The sequence below is a fragment of the Clytia hemisphaerica genome, unplaced genomic scaffold (genome assembly GCF_902728285.1).
Source record: "Clytia hemisphaerica strain Z4C2 unplaced genomic scaffold, Clytia hemisphaerica genome assembly, whole genome shotgun sequence".
Taxonomy (NCBI): domain Eukaryota; kingdom Metazoa; phylum Cnidaria; class Hydrozoa; order Leptothecata; family Clytiidae; genus Clytia; species Clytia hemisphaerica.
The window spans coordinates 601808-621109 of NW_027104020.1; the positions used below are offsets into that span (position 1 = coordinate 601808).

Sequence of the window (19302 nt, forward strand, 5' to 3'; positions counted from 1 at the left end):
CTAAAGACACTATGAAAATATACCATCTAGCTAATTTGACGTGTTTTTTGCGGGGACCGCGCTATTTTGGAGTCCGGGCGGGAACTAAAAATAATCACGAAATTTCAAATGGAGCGCCGATCGGAGTAAAAATAAAGTTTTGAGTAGAATGGCGCAATTCAAAAAGTTGTATCACTAGCTACTGCGTAATTCCTCTGGTGGTAATTTTCATCGTTAAGATGTGCTTATTTTGAAAGAAAAATCCAAGAAATCCCAAAAAAGTTTTTTCAAAAATCGAACGAACGAACGAACCAACCAAAGGTGAATTTATAGGACTCCGAGGTACGTTCATAGTAATTATATAGTATAATAATTTATAGTACTTCCCAGCTCGGGCAGGAACAACCGGAATATAGGAAAGTATCTGTACATACCAAGTAAATAAATTAGAGACGAAAATGATCAAGTTTTCATGTCATAAATTTTATCGAAAGTTTTCTAAACAATCAAAATTATAATCTAATTTCAACTCATAGAATGATGCTTATAATCATCTTAATGTTTGCAGCCAAGTGTTCATAGCACTACGTGTTGGAAATCAAAATATTAAATCCGGCACATTTCCAAACGAAAATACAATTCCAGAGGAGATGCATACAGGAACGAATACAAGGAAGGTTGTTACATTTGACAAATAAACGGTTTCTTCTCGCAATTTTCAGCGATCGTTTACGAAGCAATTTACAAGTTTCCGAAAAGGTAATTTGTGTGATACCATTTAAATTAATAGAAGCAAGTTTCTGTCTGAAGGTAATTTGCGTAATACCAATTACATAGCTAGGTTCTGAAGTTAATTTGCATTATACCAATTACATAGCGAGGTTTTGAAGGTAATTTGCGTAATACCAATTACATAGCGAGGTTCTGAAGGTAATTTGCATTATACCAATTACATAGAGAGGTTCTGAAGTTTTGAAGGTACGTAATACCTTTTACACAGATGGTGATAAGATGTTGAAGGCATTTTTCGAGAAGACTCATACATATGGAAATACAAGGCAGGTTGTACGTTGCATTTTGAGGAATCAAACGATTACTTCTTTCAATGGGGTCCCATTCATATCTCTTTCAACCGAAATAGGAATAAAATGGAGAAAATCACACAATATTTACATTTTGAGTTTCTGAAGCTCATTCAAATAATCCCATTTAGATAGATGGTGATGAGATGTTGAAGGCATTATGAGTGATATTAGGTATGGTAGATGATGGTAGTGAGATGTATGTTAGACAGACGTCGATGAAATAAGTTTGCGAAGATCTAAAATACAAAATTAAAAATTAAATCAATCTTAAGAAAGAAAACATGATAATAAAATTCCCTCTCGATTACCGAATCAACAGTCTCTTAATTTGTTTACATTTTAAATTCTTGTCTTAAAATCTCAGGTAAATTCCAATGTCTTATTACATCACATAATAATATTAAGCATCATGGCATATTGAACTTAGAATTCAAGAGAAACAATTTCAATTACCTTTTTAGATCGTTTTGGAAGAAGTGGAATGATTCAAGTGCTTCAAATACGTTGGGAATAGAATTACTCTGTAGATTAGAACTCATCGATTCAACACAACACTTTTCATAAGTGATTTATTCTGGTTTAGTTTTTCTTCTCAACCAACCAATCCATAATAACTGATTTTTAACGATTTTTGAAAAAAACAATCCCATAATGGCAATTTTTGTTAATGTTCAAGTTGTATTAATTTTTGCAATTATTTTTAAATGTTCATTCTGTGGTATAAAAATAGCAGTTTCATACTAATAAATAAATTTACTAAAATAAATATCTGTAATAACAAAGTAATAAATTACTATTAAAAAAGGTGAATAAATTATAATAAATTAGGTTAAAACTAAATTACAAAAATATACAATAACAAACCTTTTTTATTTTTTTTGGCTATGGTGCATCAAAAATATTCTAGTTATATATATTAAACCGTTGTCCATTGAAAAAACTTTCAACCTTTTCTTTGCAGAACGAGAAAGGTTGATCACTTTTGGTGTATGAAAAGAAACGAAAGCTCTATTAATAGTGGTTCTGCAAATAAGATGTTAGTAGTTACATGTCAATTGTTAATTCAAGCAAAATCTTAGGTGAAAATTTGTTAAATTAGTCTTTATGTTACCTATCATATCTCTTCCCTCCCTTCCTGTCAAAAATAATATACCTCAGCTCACTCCTAGCTGGCAGTCTAAAATATCACTCTCACTGATATTTCTCTTGATACATGCACCCATCATGCAGGATTTTATATTAGGTGGTAGGAGGAGCTTTCCCTAAAAGTTTATACTTTAAAGGTACTAATTTCCGCGCATATTAATTTTTGGGCATTAAGAAAAAAACATTGTCTTCAAATTTTAGGTATTAATTTTCACGCACAATGGCCTTTTACATATCTTTTCTAGGCATACAAATAAAAATGAAGACATTTTTAAAGATAAATGCCACTTTCTTTCAAAATATGGTATTAATTTTTCGCACTCCCTGACTGCGCATAATTTTGGTATTAAATTTTGCACATTTTTGGGTCTCTGCGCAAAATTGCGCAAAAATTAGTACCTTTAAGGTAATTGTGTCCCTACTGTATTCTCTGGAATGCAACAATCCTCTCAAGACACTAGAAGCCTGGTCTTAACTTTTCTTTTTGCAGAAAAAACATTCAATAGACTAACCAATTTACCAAAAGAAAGGGTTGTTCAAAAATTGAAAATTATTGCCTAATTTTTTCTTAAGTTTCACTAATCGAAATAGCATTGCACCATAGCCACAAATACACTATATAAAGAAGTCTTAAATTGAAAAAATAATATTCATCCTAGATAAGTCAAAGGTAAAAATTAGAATCTATCAAAATAAACTAACAAATATTGTTTCATTGGACCAACCCTAAAAAGTTCTGCGATTTGCTTGTTAGCCTTTTCAAAATTTCAGAAATTCTCACATCCATTCTAAAAGTTCATTATTTCTTGCGGCCCAGTGACCTAAAAAGATCAATTCTCACTCGGCCGGTAAAGCAGAAAGAAACTTTTTTAGAGTCAGCTTTAGAGAGGAGATTTTCAGTAATTTAAATTTGCAGACAAATAGTCAAAATGGATGAATTATCCAGAAAATTTAAAACTGAATATTCAATAGCAGAAAGAAATCTGCTTAAAATCATCTGAAACCACCCCCCCCCCCTGAAAAAATGAAAACTAAAAATACTGCAATCAGCCATGGGCCAGAGGTGCCGAATCAGAAGATAAGTATAAGGCGATCAGACTGTGTTACTTTTTAATCTTCAAAGCATGTTGGGGTCTAAACAAATATTGCATCGTCGCACACTGGAACGACTAGCTTCTCATGGCTGCCGGTGGTAACAAAGCATCCTTTGCTTGGTTAAACAAGATGGGCGTGACTAATTGTTACTCCACAGCTCGGAACAAGCATAAGACTTTGGCGGAAAACCACGACCAGAAGATCACGGAGTGGAAAAAGCGTGTTGAAGAAGCAGTTTCTATAAAAGATGTTAAAGAGGGACCGGATGTAAGTAAAAGTAAAACATTGAATTTTGTTTCCACATGAATTGCTATTCAAGCAGCCTTTTAGTGACGATGCTTTTGAGCCTTACAAGCCTGGGAGATTTATGACACTGCGATTTAAGGCTTTAAAAGGAGATATATTATTTTTTCTTCTTTCTCTATACTGCGTAAACAGTGATACATGATAGAATACTTCCTAAGGCTATAAATTTCACTGTTACCTTCAAGCTTTCTAGGAACAATGTTGACGGTACTGTGGCACCTCATCACCAAAGTATTGGCAACCCAAACAAAAGTTTTCATTGGTTTCATACGATGGCTGTTGAACGGCGAGTCCTTCAAAGCGATGGTAAGATTGACCAATATCGAACTGTTATGTTCTGAAAGAGAAAATAAAACACTGGCTTAGCCATGCTGAATAGTGTTCTGTCTTAGAAATTGACTGGCATTTAAAAAAAGAGAAATTGTTTAGATGGCAGGTAGCCAACAATAGCCAAGAGTGTAACGATAGCCTTCAGGAAAGGCAACCCAAATTAACAGTTCACATAATTACTCTTCCCTGGGTCACAATAAACAAATTTAACTCAAGATATTCACCCAAAGAGAAGCTGTGCGAAATCCCAGTCATATCGGACCTCTAATTGCCCCCAAAGCTCTCATATAAACAGACAGTCATTGATACTGTAGGTGTAAGATGTAAATGTATTGTCACACGTCTAGATTTCAGGAAGCCTGAAGAGTATAAACAAATGAAGAATACCAGCAATGTAATGATCACGAATTACACAATCTTATTTGCTCGAGTGTTGGTTGATTTTCTTCCAGCCTTCAAAAAATTTTCCAAGGTAGTACGAAGACACATAAAACATCCGTTTGCAGACCAAATGAGGCAAAAGTCTGATATGGGAAGTCAGCCTCAAAACAATCACCAGCGGGAACTAAAAAGGATTTTATAGACTTTGAATTAAATAGCAGTTTTGTGCACGTTGTAAAGATAATCCAGAGTGGAATATTACAGTAAAAAAATTATAACACAAATTTTGAATTGAGCCACAACCTAAAATCGTATTGATAATTTACCAAAAACAATTTACACCAAGATATATACTATACGACACGTTATCTATTATAGCCAAGCATTGATTGACCAGGATCTTTTGAACCTTGTCATATACATTTGCTCTTATTGCTGCAAAGGTGCCACAACAACGGAAGAATTTGTTACTATTTACGGAGAGCTATTGCATACTTCAGACATAAGTACCACTATCAAGAATGTTGTGCAAAGGCTTCTAATGAAAGTGATGGGAGTTGTCGATGATTTTAACAACACAGGAGGACACCTTTATCATTCCACCAACCTTACCGAAAGAGTTGGTTTGAGTGGTTACCGTCAGTTGAACTCTAAAAAATCAAATGGCAGTGAATACACTACCGTTGAAACGCCGTTAGACAAATTTCTTCATCAAAAGCGACGTGAAGTCACTGGGACTGACGTGAAACCGATATGGCCACTTTCTGAAGACTGTTGCAAATCTTAACTCGTGATCTATTCAAAAGGAACGATGGAATCGCCTGAGGAACTCAAGGATGAAGATGAACAATTTTCAGACGCACTTGCTGCATTTCTCAACGATGATTCGGATTGTCCCGACTTCTTGAAGGAAATATTACCCAACAAGATTGGCTCGACATTAATTCAAAGTACGAACCAAATATGACTCAGAAAAAGAGAGAAGACTTTGACAACGGTCGTGTTATCACTCTAAATGAAACTTGGCAAGAAGTATTTGATGAGAACCGTGAAAAACTTTCAAGATTGGGTGTTCCTGTGGCCACGATTCCCTGCGTAGAAGGCAGGGGAACATCATGTCATAAAACAAGCGGTCAATAGCAAATGGGACAAATACCAGGAATTTCCTTCATTGCTGTCGGTTGTCCTGTTATGCTTACAAAGAACCAAGGTCCTTTGACTACTTTTGGCTTGAATAATGGAGCAATCGGCACAGTAATCGCTATTCTCTACCCAGATGGGTGCTGTCCACCATCACTACCAGATGCTATTATTGTTCATTTTGAAGGTTATAATGGACCTGTTTGGAATGAAGAACATCCTAAATGGGTACCGGTTGTCCCAATGAAGTCTAGATGTGACGCTCATCAAAGCTGTTCGCACACTGGATTTCCACTACTTGCTTAATATAGTATTCCTATTGCTAAAAGCCCGGGGGGGGGGCAGCCAAGCAAAATGACTGACGGGTATGTGCGGGCACTAAGGGTGTATTTTTCAAGGCATCCGAAATGCACTGTAAGGGTGGGTTTTTCACCGCCTGCGCTGTAAGGGTAGAAATTTCAGAAAATTTTTGAAAAATCTAGATATTTTGACCAAAAATGCTAGAATTTTGACCATTTTTTGCACGAAAAGGATAGAAAATTTTGGGGAAAATGCACTCTAAGGGTATGATTTTTAAATGATTTTTGCTGCACTGTAAGGGTGCAATTTTAAAAGCCAATTTTTGGCCCGCACATACCGTCAGTCCGCAAACCCAGTGCCCCCCCCCCCGGGGCTAAAAGTCAAGGAATGACGATTGGAGAGGGTAAACCAGCTACGCACATGCGCGTTAAATTACAGCAGAAAACTTTCATGGAATATTTATCGTTAGGCACTACCTATACAGCTCTCAGTAGAGTAGAGTCCGACAAAAGGTGGTGTCTTGTTGATGAAGTGCCCATGGATCGTTTAATGGTTATCAACAATCATAGTGGAATGCCTGGTAGAATAGAAGATGAGAAAAGACTGAAAGGGATGTCCAATCAAATTGTAGCTGACTATGTTCATTATATGGATGGTTCCGATTCCTATCTGACTCTTTTAAATGCGTTTGACGAGTTTTGTGATGATGGAATAGCGTCAACTGTATGTGAAAAGAATGATGCCAGTTGCTCATGTTTACTGTGCAAATCACGTCATTCAAATTAATTTTTCACTTAATAACTGTACAAAAAGCCATTCAAAATTTACAACAATGCAACCTTACTGCTCTTTCCATGTCACATTCTCCGCATAGAAAATCTCGTCAAAGAAAATGTTTCGTCGTAAAGTTTCCATATTTTCCAAAATAATACTTTCTAGTATAATAGTTTTAAAAAACAAGCCAATATAGGTGCTCGATTAAATTTCCATATTAACCTGTATTAACCCTTAAAAATGATTCACTCCTTTATTTTCTCGCTGTAACCTCCTTGTCACAGATTAAGTTTGTTGTGTACCTATTTTTTTAGTTTTTGACAGTTTTGTCCCGAAAGCATGAAAAAAACTTCAAAAAAATCCCTGAAAAGACAACTTCTTGCTATTCAACCTAAAAAATATTTTCAACAAGATTCTTTGACATGTTATGAATATAAAAGGTAAACTTTTAGGATGAAATAACTATGCTGCTTTAGCCATATGGTTTCTTTGTCCTCAAAATAGAGAAATAGAGGTTTTTACCATGTAGTGGAATCAACGCTGTTATTTTGTTGGGCAAGTGGAGGGGTATGATAGATTTAGCTGAGAAACTAACTTGATCCCTGATGAAAAGGCTTATAGCAAATGATTGACCTGGCCAACTATCTATCAAATTAAGAGCTTCATTCAAAGGAGGACTCGCATTATCAAAGTCATACTCGTAAATAGGGATCTACATAGAATCCCGGCGCCATAAAAAACAATACATATAGTGTTGTTGCTGAAACAAGCTTTGTGCATTTATAGGGAACTGCGGAATCCCGGCGCCAGAAATCAGTATAAGTATTTAACTGCTGTCAGCACTACTTTTTTTAGCCTATGGGAATAAAATTCCCCTTGTACGACTAATTATTGTTTGCAAGTCAAACTCCCTTGGATAACCATTTGAAACATTTGTTGCAAATTTTGTATGGACACTCTATGAATCATCACTATTTGGCGGGGTGCATGTCACTAGTCCGACACTTTCTAGTCCGACAGGAAAATAGTCCGAATCTATAAAATAAATTTAGAATTTAGAAGTCTTTTTTTCCGATGTCACTTTTGTCCGAAAACGAAAGATTTTACAGTGTCGAATGTTGAATAAGGGTTTTTTTACTGAGATAATATTAATAAAAGTTCATTTTGGCATTTTGACATAATTAGAAATAAAGGACCAATCAAATTTGCTTAGAAATAATTTATGGCAAAAAGAATGCACCGGGCCTTTAAGGGTCCCTTTTTGCATGTTCAGAATTATGAAGCTTCCCAAAATTTAAGAAAAGTTGGGTTTAGGGGCCCAACCTCAAAGTCGGAACTTTGGATTTTTATAAGCACGTGGCTGCTTATAAAAGATGTGCCTCCTTTTCGGCGATTCATATTTCGTTTTACATGTTTTTTTTTTGACTCTTGTCGGACAAAATTGTTGTCGGAATACTGACGCATTCGTCAAATCCAACGTCGGACATTTTTACTGTCGGACTACTGACGACCTCCCATTTGGCGTGGCTAAGGGCTGGCTGTGAGGGGAGTAGGGAGGTCAGCCGTGATGATTCAAAATTTTCTCTGACATGATTTAATTATCCGGACGTATATGACAATAGTTTAAAATATGCATTCTTTTTGGACCTACCTCCGGGTGCCCCGGTGGAGGTTCTATAAATTAACCCATGTCCGTTCGTTCGTTCGTTCGTTCGTTCGTTCGTTCGTCCGTCCGTCTGTTACCAGCTTTTCTCAGGATTGGCTCATTAGTTTTTTCTGATTTTTTGCTCAATGATGCAAAATGGCAATGCCCAGAACGTGACGGAGCCCGATTTTTGAGAAAAAATTTATTTGGGCAAATTTTGGGCCAAAAACTACCTAAAAATAGGGTTTTTTTGACTTTGTGCAAAATCCTGTCATTACTTTTTTCTGATTTTTTGTACAAAGATGGAGGGCAAGATTCTCTAAAGAATGGCTGAAGTGGTTTTTCCCGGAAAATTCTTATTCGCCTTAAAAAACGGATTTTCGTATTTTGGGGGAAATTCCCTTTAACCAAATAAGAAAATATAGCTTTTCTCAAAGTTGACTCATTATTTTTTTATGAATTTTTGCACAATGATGCAAAATGGCAATGCCTAAAATGTTACGGAGCCAGATTTTCGAAAAAAAATATATTTGGGCAAAATTTGGGCCAAAAACTGCCTAAAATAGGGTTTTTTAGACTTTGTGCAAAATCCTGTTATTACTTTTTTCTGATTTTTTGTACAAAGATGGAGGGCAAGATTTTCTAAAGAATGACTGAAGTGGTTTTTCCTGGGAAATTCTTATTCGCCTTAAAAGACGGATTTTCGTATTTTGGGGAAATTCCCTTTAACCAAATAAGAAAATATAGCTTTTCTCAATGTTGACTCATAATTTTTTTCTGATTTTTTGCACAATGATGCAAAATGGCAATGCCCAAAATGTGACGGAGCCAGATTTTTAAGGGAAATTATTTTGGGCAAATTTGGGCCAAAAACAGCTTAAAAGGTTTTTTGGGCCTGAATGGTGATTTTCGTATTTGGGGAAATTCCTTTTTACCATTTTACATTATTCAACACACAAGCTTTATTTTTCCATTCTGAATTTTTGTACAATTATTGTCACTTTTTCCTTATTTTCATCTGATGTTAATCATTAGGTAGGTCCATTCAGCATGTTGCTTGTTCTATTTTAGTTTCGTGAATTCATCCACACAGCAAAATTTTACTCAAGTTTGATCTTACTTTACTTTTATTGCTTCTTTATACTTCATAATAGTGTCTAGAAGTGAAAATCGGCCAAATGGTATGAGGTACTTCATGCAGATCTCTAGACTGGAGTGACATTTTTCAAACGAACAATTTAGCATTTCTGAAACGTTATGTTAAAAGTTAAATGAAACAAATTTGTTTACTTATAGATTTCCTGGGCTATCTGTTCTGCTGTATAATGAAGCTAAAAATTGCCACTTACGACATTCGAAATTGTTTGTAATTCACCCAAGATATTGATCACACTTTCTTACTGAACGCTCATTGGTTCTTTCATGTTGAAAGTGAGTATTCTGAAGTTTTACAACAACCAAGTTATATCTTCTTAATGATTTTTTAAAAATGAATCTGAAATTATCTGTTCGCTCAGTCTGACCGGAGAAATTGACCTGACCGCCAATCTTTGAAGAAAAGTCTCCTAGACATCAGTTCTCCCAGCTATGAATTTATCAGCTAGAGCGGGAATATATATATTATGAAGGGAATATTCACTCTTTTTAAACATTTTTAAATACTTTCAATTCTGTTTTTTAATTTACAGGTTTCTACTCTAGCACGGTGGATGAGCATGTTACGACGTCTATCAAAGCCAACGACGCCCAAAGATAAAATTTTATAAATAACTGTTATTTTTTATGAATGGAGGGAAATATAAATTGAAAGTAATCTTTGACTAGTCAATTTCCTGCTGGTGTTCCGGGGGGGGTGAGATACTACGTTTGCGAGGTGAAGTATATGTCTGAGCCAAAGTTAGAAAATCAACCCTTTGAGAGACTGAATTTTGCCGCTGTTGCGACCATTCAAGGGACTACTTCTATTTTTAACTCAATCAGACCAGATATTATGACTTTTTAAGGGAATTGATTTTGAGAGACTTTCGAGGGTTTTAAAAAGGAACCATTTAGCACATAACCGACACCCATTTTGTCCAAGTACCCCCCCCCCCCCCCCTCACCCTCCTCTACACGTGGTGTATCTACCATTTCGGGAGTTTTAAGTCAAAACATAATAGAAAAATGTCCTTGTAACCTTGTTTTCTTTGAAGTCGAATCATGAAGAAACTTCAGTCAAAAAACGAAAAATTTACACTTGAAATAATTGTCTTAAAGGATAGTGTGCCAAATTTCGGTAGGCCTAAGAAGAAAACAATACACTCAGATAACACACAAATGGAAGAAAGAAAATCGAGGCAACTCTGAAAAGCACCGTGCAAAAACTAATTTTCTAAATAAAAATTTAAATAAATCGCCTAAAACACCTGGTGGGAATTTCATAGCCAGTGGAGATAGAATTTAAAGCAACTTTAGCTTTGGGAATATATAAATCCCTCAATTTAATGTCTGCGGGTATTTATTTCCATTGTTTTCAATCCTAAAAATCCAATGGAGACGGCAATTTCAGATCAAAATTTAACAGTGGAAAGCATTATTCATCTTTTCTCAACCGGGAAAGAATTCGAGAGATCTTTCGCCACCGGACACGAAGTTTGAGCATATTTTTCCAGTGGGGTAGATATCCCTGTGACACAAGGGTGTTTTAAAAATATTTACTCGAGCGTATATCTTGCTCCTTGATCCATCCCCTTTGGCGATTCTCTTTTTTATTTGTTTTGTGACTTTTTTATTTTTCTGCACTTTTGTTATTTTGTATGTGATTTTTTGTGTACATGTTTTTTTTTTTATAAGCCCCTTGGTCAGGCTCGTGTATGCTTAAGTTATCTAAGCATCCAGGCATATCTTAGGCTTATGAGTCATGCTTATGATTCACCTCGAGCCAAGTTTGTAGTGAAATTTCAGAAAAACGTACGTGCATAAAGTTTTGTAAAGATTTGTTCAGATTTTGGGGGCAGTGGAATATAGGAAACCTTGGAAAGTCCTTTTTTTTTACTTTACCTCTACCAAACTTTTTTAAATAGATAAAAATGACAACTGGAAAAATATTTTAGGCTGACATATATGCTTATGTTCTGTTTAGGAATTCTGCAAATCTGAGCCTTGATATGCTTATAAGCGTTATGCTCAGAAAAAAAACATGTACTTGATTGTTTCGCGTAATCCCCCTCCCTCTTTAGACCTCATGGTAGATCGTTAATGTATGTAAAAGATTTCTTTTTTAGTTTGTTATAATGGACTGTGCAACTTTTTCCGCTATATGTTGGTAGAATCGAGTGCATTCAATATTTGATAGTGTTTTTTGTTCAAAATGATTTTTCATCCACCAAACTAAAATTCCCGCCAAAATTTCTGCCTTTTGGTAGGTCACGTACGTGATTTCAAACTAGAAACCTACATTTATGCAGATTTATGTAACATTGAAAAAATATTCGATTTTCGTAATGAAACAACGAAACTCTTCTTACATAATGGTTTGTTGCAACAAGTTATGCAACTCAGCGAAAATCTAGAATTATGTAAGAAAACATTCGAATTGCAATGTTGCATAATTATTATGATTGAAAGTAGCAACCTTCAGCAAAGAAAATTATGTCATTCTCAGTTCAGACAGCACCCAGTCAACACCAACGGAGATATATCATGGAAGAACAACAACTTCAAGCACGTACGTTTTATTTCAAACTTTTATTGCCTTTGCTAGAAATAATGTACTCTTAAATTCAAAGATCATTTGTTCGGTTGACTGGAAATAGAATAGACTATTTTTAAGAGCAAAGCATAAGGTTCCCTTACCAGCACCTTTACTATTTTCAAATTATTCTCTAAAATCAATCGTCAAGTGTGATTTGTGTGTTTTGAGTGGTTGACCTGACTAGGCCCTTTGCCACTATATACTTGATTAAAGGTGTGTATCTCAAGTATCTATAGATGTTAGTGAGCAATGGAGTATGTTTTTTTGTGATAAAGGAGTATGTAGAGGTTATGAATGTGATTACTTGATAAGTACGTTCAGAGAGGATTACAATATTTTTATTTAATTGGGTTTATGTATATGTACGAGATTGAGATAGAGTGTTAAAAACTGTTAAAATGATACTATGACAGAGATGTCGACCCAGAGGGGAGAAGACAGAGAAGTGGTGAGTGTGCATGAAATGAAGATTTTTTTGTGTCATAAGATATCAGCGAATGTTAAGAATATACTATGTCGTTTTTGTATCTAGGTATGGTTAGAGATAACCTCATGAGGAGTTAGTAGATTGTCAAAACCGTTGAAGTAGACTTCATGAATCAGAGAAACACTGTTTTTATCATTGGACTTAGCTTGGGTCAACCAAGATTTGGCAAGATTTTTAATCCTTTTGCACATTGGTTTAATGTTGCTCTCGTCCTGGAGTTGGATTCTAGTGTACTTGGAGGAGTTTGTGACTAATCTCAAACATTTGTTCGGGAAGATCTCAAGTTTGGATTCGTTGACTTTTGAAAGAGTGCACAGCATAGCTGATCCGTATTCTAGAATGGGTCTGATAAGTTGGATATATGCCTTTCTTTTAGCCTTCATACTAAAGTTGAGGTTATTCATCTTAATCAGATAGTCTAGTTTGGAATGAGCTTGACCGATCTTCTTGGATATATGAGAGTTCAAGCTTCAAGTGGAGTCGAGGGTCATACCTAAAAATGTGACGTGATGGGTTGATTGTCTATTGTGTAGTTGATAATAATGGGTATGCCCTTGGAGATACGTAGTAGGATTGTTTTTTTGACGTTGATCTTCATTCTCCACTTCAAACACCACTTGTTGATATCGCTGAGAAGTTTTTGGAGATCTTTGTTAGCTGTGTTTATGTTATTTCGTCTTTTTCCTTTACTGACCTGTGCCATGAGTGCCAGATCATCAGCAAACTTAGTTTGTTTGACTTTGTTATGGGTTGGAATGTCAACAACAAACAAAATGGGCTAAGACGAACCTTGAGGAACACAGTTTTCAGGTGTGAAGGTATCACTTTTCTCTTTGTCATTTTGGATGCAACAACTTCTGTCTTCAAGGAAGCTTTTGATGATGAATAGGTTTTCATCAGGCATTCACAGAGCTTTAAGTTTATACAAGAGTCCTTTATGCCACACCTTGTCAAAGGCTTTTTCAAAGTCTATGAAGATTGTGTCTGTTTGCTTTTTCCTGTTGAATCCTTCAAAACAGAATTGAGAGAGAGTGTACAGTTCGTCGTTGGTGGATCTTTTGTTTCTGAATCCTGCTTGTATTAGATCTATTTTGTTATTATATTCAGCCCAGAATCTAATAATGTCAGCAATAAGTGATTCAAAGATTTTCCCAAATTGGTTTAGGAGAGATATTGGGCGGTAGTTGGAAGGATCGAGCTTACTCTCTTTCTTGTGTATCATTTTGATTTTGGCGATCTTCCAATTATCTGGAAAAAAAACTATAGTTATAGCAGGCGTTGAAGATAATGTAGAGTAGATCAGTAATAGATGGTTCAAGATATTTGATTATGATGTTTGTGACTCCATCAGGACCAGGTGCTTTTTTGTTCTTGAGTTTGGTAATTTTCTTCTTGATTTCAGCTTTTTCAATATATATCTGGATGGGTCTATGGTTGTTCCTGAGTGAATCAAACCATCTATTGACTCTGTCTTCATGGATTTGATCAGATACAGGATTTCCTTTAAAGATGTTGGATTGACTTGTTTTGAAAACTTCAGCTATATCTTTTTCAGAAGTTTTTGTTGAATTATCAGATGGATCTATGATGTCACTCATTAGAGGTGTTTTATTCTTGTTGAAGATATTGTTGAAGTTCTTCCATGCTTTTTTTGGGTCTCCAGAGTCTACTGCGTTTATTTGTTTTTGAAGTTTTCTTTATTCTGATTGTTGGATGTTTTTTTTATTTCCTTTGTCAGTCTATTAACATTCCTTTTGTCTGTTGGGTTTCTGGTTCGTTTATGAATCTTGATCAATCTACGTTTTTCTTTAATCTTTTCTCTAATTGCTTTAGAAATACCTTGATTGCTGGTTGTGATTTTTTTGAAAGGAATTTTATTTTGGATATTAATTATTGTGCTTTCAAGAGTGTTGATGAGGTTTACGATTCCTTGTCTTGAGAGGTCTGTTCTATCAATATCAGATATTTTCTGATTTGCTTCTTGCCAGTTAACTTGATGATACAGAGGTATTGTTTTGGTGTATTTAGGTTTGGACAGCTTAGCATCGATATTGAACAGAAAAAGTAAGTGATCACTACCTTTGTCATCCAAAGTTAAAGGTGTGACAGATTTGATGTATTTGTGTTGAGATCTCCACAGAGCTATCTCAATGACACTATCTGTATGAGGAGGAGTGTGACTCTTGTAAGTTGGCTTGTCATGGAAGGTGTGAGAGATGTTTTCGTTCTGTATTAGGTTGTGAAGTTTAGTTCCTCCAGCGTTATGTGATTGATCTCCCCAAGTTTGATGCTTGCAATTTAAATCTCCAACTATGATGGATGTGTCTGTTAGGAGTTTGGAGATTTCTAGAGTATCAATATTATTGGAACTTGGGTTATAGAGTAAAATTAGCTCAAGTGGTTTATCGTCGTATGTTAATTTGGAGATGATATATTCGTTGTTTTCTTTTGGTGACAATTTTCTCAGATTTGGAATGTTTGATGCTATCTCTATAGGCTAGGATGATGCCTCCATGGCATTTAAGAGGTCTGCGAAAGTCTTTTAAAGTGTAGCCATTGAAGTTTATTTTCGGAGGTCTGTTTTTTGAAAGGAAGGTTTCCTGGATAGAGATAAAGTCCGGATTATTGGTTTGTATCAGATCCTGTAGTTGATGTATTTTGGATTGGATACCTTGTATATTTAGATGAAGAATTGTAATAATCATATTGTTGGTTGGCCGTTTAGAGTTTTATTTTTTATTTTCAGCTTGACATGGTTCTGGACTTGGATGATTTTTTGTGAAACCACATCTAGCCATCAGCTGGTCTAGTTTGGGGATGTCAATGTCTCTGTTGAATAAGGTTGAGAGGTATGTTTTTAGTTTCGTTGATGTTTTGGTTTCGTCGTTGCAGTTTCTCGAGAGACTCCACAAAACCATTGATAGGGTTATGAGTTTCAGGTAGGTCATTCATTGGTGATTCTTGGATTTTTGTTTCGGCTAGGATAAGCCTGTTGTCAAGGTGGTTGATTTTATTTGCTTGATCCTGTAGCTCTTTGTTTTTTTCCTTGAGAGATTTATTTTGATTTTTTCCTCAAGACTTGTTAAGGTTTGAGAATTTTCGGTGATGTTGGTCTCGTTAGTTTGGGTGATCTTTGTAATGTTAGCGTAGGAGGTTTTGCTTGTTTCTGAAGATATTTAGGGGCCCCGAAGGCTAGATGGGCCCCAATTCCGCATGGACTAAACCCTCAGTCTCTTCCCGAACTACGGAAGTACATACCAAGTATGAGTATTTTGACAGGGAGAACCTTTGAGCTACCGTTTATCCGAAAGCCTGCAAAAAACTAAAAATATTAATACAATTCAAAAACATTTTATCTTTGTTGTTTGTTTGTTGTCTTTTCCTTAACGCCACTGAACTTTCCATGGTGTCAGCCCCCCCCCCAGAAATCTGAAGGGCACCTAGGCCAGGTTAGTAGAGGGGAGCTATTGCAATTCTTTGGGGTTACCTATTCATTAAGTGTACCTAGCTGTCTTGATGGAGGCTCTGGGGGCTGGTCATATTTTCCAAATCGAATATCTCAAAATATTTCAAATTATTGAATCTTTTTACTAAACCACCCAAAAAATCATTAAGATTTTAAGAATGACAAAAGAACAAAAAGTGTCAATTTAAAAAATTTCTTTTTGGCTGAATGGGGGTACCTAACTCAAAGCAATTTTTCAAGGGGACCTAAATTACTGGGGACACCATGCTCAATGGGGGCACCTGAAAAGTGGGCTGAAACCATGCTTTCCGTTCGACCCGATTGACACACTCTAACCATCGTTCTTTCTTCTTTTGAAGTCTCGATTGACCAGTGATACCGGAAAAATAATGTTTAAAGTTTGCATTAGATTAAATTTTTTTTTTTATGATGAAACTGTACAGATGTTCAAGTGAGCCGAGGGCGATAATAAAAAAATGCTACCATTTTTATTCACACACGCTACACATGACAAACTCGTTCCCAAACCGTAAGGAAATCCGTTTCCAACTCACTTCGTCTGTCGGAAACTTCATTTTTTTCTTGTAGCTCGTGCATACGTTCGGTATGCACGACAAAAAAAGGAGATGGGGCACAGCCACACAGATACTCATTTGGAGTTTGGCTGCTGGGTGAAGACCGGTGGCCAGTTGTATGGGTACTCCCATCATGGAAGCCACAAGAAGAAAAAAAACTAGGTTAATAAAATCTTTGTAATATTTTTTGTCCTGGATACCTTTTTAATCAACATTCAGTTTGAAGAAAAGGTTAACTAAATTGCTTTCTTACCTAACTTTCCAGTGTCGCTTTCTTGACTATGAAATTATAGAGTGTTGATTATTAAGGTGTATATGGTTGTATTAACATATTTTATGCCTAGGATTTTTCTTCTTGTGTCTTCCTTCAATGAAAAAAGTCCCATACACTGAAAATTCTATTTGTGCCTTTGCCCCATCTTCTTCATTATAAAGCTCATCCACCACTTTTTTGTTGAGTTTTCGAAAAATAAGATACTCAGAATTTTCGACATGATTACCCTCCTCGTTGAGGTTTTACTTTACCACAATTGAAATTGTTGTTGTTGTTGTTGTTATTATTACATTCCTAAAATAGCTGAGCTGAATTTTAAACTAATCTTATCCCTCTGGCCTTCACTCTGGCTTTTATTTATAAGCGGTAGAATGTTTTTTTCTAAATAATGTATATTCTAATAAGGAATTGTTTTTCAAAGATGTTTTACAGTATGATGTATTTTCCATTTTCAAATAATGAATCATAAGAAATTCTTAACAACTTAGCTAAAATTGAGTTTTTGTTGACTCTTGTTGACTGGGTGCACATGATTTTATTTGAAGAATGACTTCTCTTTTTAACTGTTCTTTTTTTGCAAATTTTTTTGTCCATGGATGAGATGACATCACGTAAGATACATGAGTTTAATGTATGGTTTGATACGTTATTTAATATTTAATCTTAAGTTGGAAAAAAGGTTATTGTAGTAATGTTGATGTATATTTACAATTATTTTTAATTCATTCAAATTATTTAAAAATAATTTAAATCTATTCTAAAATGTAAAAAAAAAATCAATTTCACACTTTTTGACTTTTTGAGTCGCGATTTGAAAAACTTAGCGGTCGAATGGCAGTATCAATCAAAACCTGTTATTATCGTTCTTACAATTTAAAAATCCCTTAATCAAATCGATCTGATTGGTTGAAACTCAAAATTATGATCTAATGGGCCTAAGCTATGTAACCTGTCATACTCAATTCAAAAAAAAAACGAGATTCTTTTGAGCAAGCCACCCCTCTTATGATACGAATAGCCCCAACATTCACATGTCTAACATAACTGGTGGGCGGGTTTGGGGCGTCTGTAGAATCCCTTTCGCTTTGCGAACACGAGACTCGTTCTCCATGCGTAACCCCTTTTACGATTGATAAACACTTTTTTACTAAAGATGTATCAAACGATTGATTTGTTTAATGCCACTTTAATGAAATTAAACGCTAGATTAAATTTGATAAGATATTGAAATAAAATATCCGTGGATGATTTTCCTTTTTAAAATTAAAGTCAATATTAAATAAATTCATATTAATATATATGTACTCATAATTCTTGTGCTAAGAATCTAAAGTATACCTTATTTACACAAAACGACTTAAATTAATAAATTATGATATCTAATTTTTTTTAAATGACAAAAATTGATGTGGTATAGGGTTAGGGGGCTATTTCTGACAAAATTTGACATTGTAAAACATTATTCGAATTTAAGAAATGAGAATTAGGTTGTGGTTAAAAAAATTGTTTTCGTATAAAAAAGGATGAACCAACTAAGAAGTCGGACAATTACTTCTTCAATTACTTTCTCCGAGGTTCTCCGATTTTCCGTTCAAACGATCTGTATTTCCCCCTCATTGAAGATGTTTCTTTGGTTGTGTTGTCGAACAATCATATTTACTTCCTTTTCTTATTACCATTTATTTCTTTGTCTTCTGACGGGACGAAATTATGCGTTTTAGACAGGTTATTCCTAAAATAACTAAAAAAGTGTACTTACATGATCATTACAGGGCCTCTTTAGCATTATTGACGCAAATATTCATCGCAGTCTTTACTTCTTACATTTGTTTCACTCTTTGGCTTACTGTAAAGTCCGTGTGAAAACATGTTACAAGATTTCGTGACAAATCAAGGCTTTTCTTTCCCCCTTTAATTTCTGCCAATTAAAATAAATCTCTTTACTAACATTTTTCTATGAGAGACTTAATTGGACTGCAATTGACTATATCGTAATTTCTCCACAATTATTAACTTGTTAACACAGGGTCCCAAAGGGAATGGTTTTGTTTAGTTCAAACAGTTAATTGTAATTTTTTTGATGAAACCACCTAACAAAATTTTCTTTGCCTTTGAAATAGCACCGAACAAAGAGAAAGTATACGAATCGTTAAGAACATTTTAAGGCTTTGGGGACTCGAAAACACCCGATTTCTTAGGAAATAATATAAGGGAAAATAATAAGAACAATGTTAAGAACATTTTTAGGCTGAAAAGTCAAGAACGCCCGATAGCAAATTTTTGGATGTTCTTATAAAAAAACGCGTATTCATGAAATATCAAAGTGATTTCTTTTTATATACTTTCCGGGTTCGTTATATATGTAAAACTCGTCAAACTCGCTGACAATGAAAATTATTTTCGGCTGATTTGCAAATATCTAATTCCCAACATTTTTATGCTATCTATAATGAGTATTGAGTATTCTAAATGTAAAGCGATTCACTGTTTTTGGGCCTTGTAGCGTTTGCGACGCTGCACTTACGACACCAAATAACAGTACTTCACAATGATTTCAAAGGAAAGCAAAAGAACAATAAGTGTTTG

At 35.0% G+C, this 19302-nt stretch overlaps 1 long non-coding RNA gene across 1 annotated transcript; it reads right to left on the reverse strand.

Annotated features, from left to right (window-relative positions):
• Window positions 1–3249: 3249 nt before the first annotated feature.
• LOC136811563 (uncharacterized) lies at window positions 3250–18588 on the reverse strand. The gene is made up of 4 exons (XR_010847245.1): window positions 18476–18588; window positions 4329–4506; window positions 3790–3948; window positions 3250–3543 (listed from the first exon to the last, which is right to left on the reverse strand). It is a non-coding gene; the product is annotated as an uncharacterized lncRNA (long non-coding RNA).
• Between the last annotated feature and the right edge of the window lie 714 nt (window positions 18589–19302).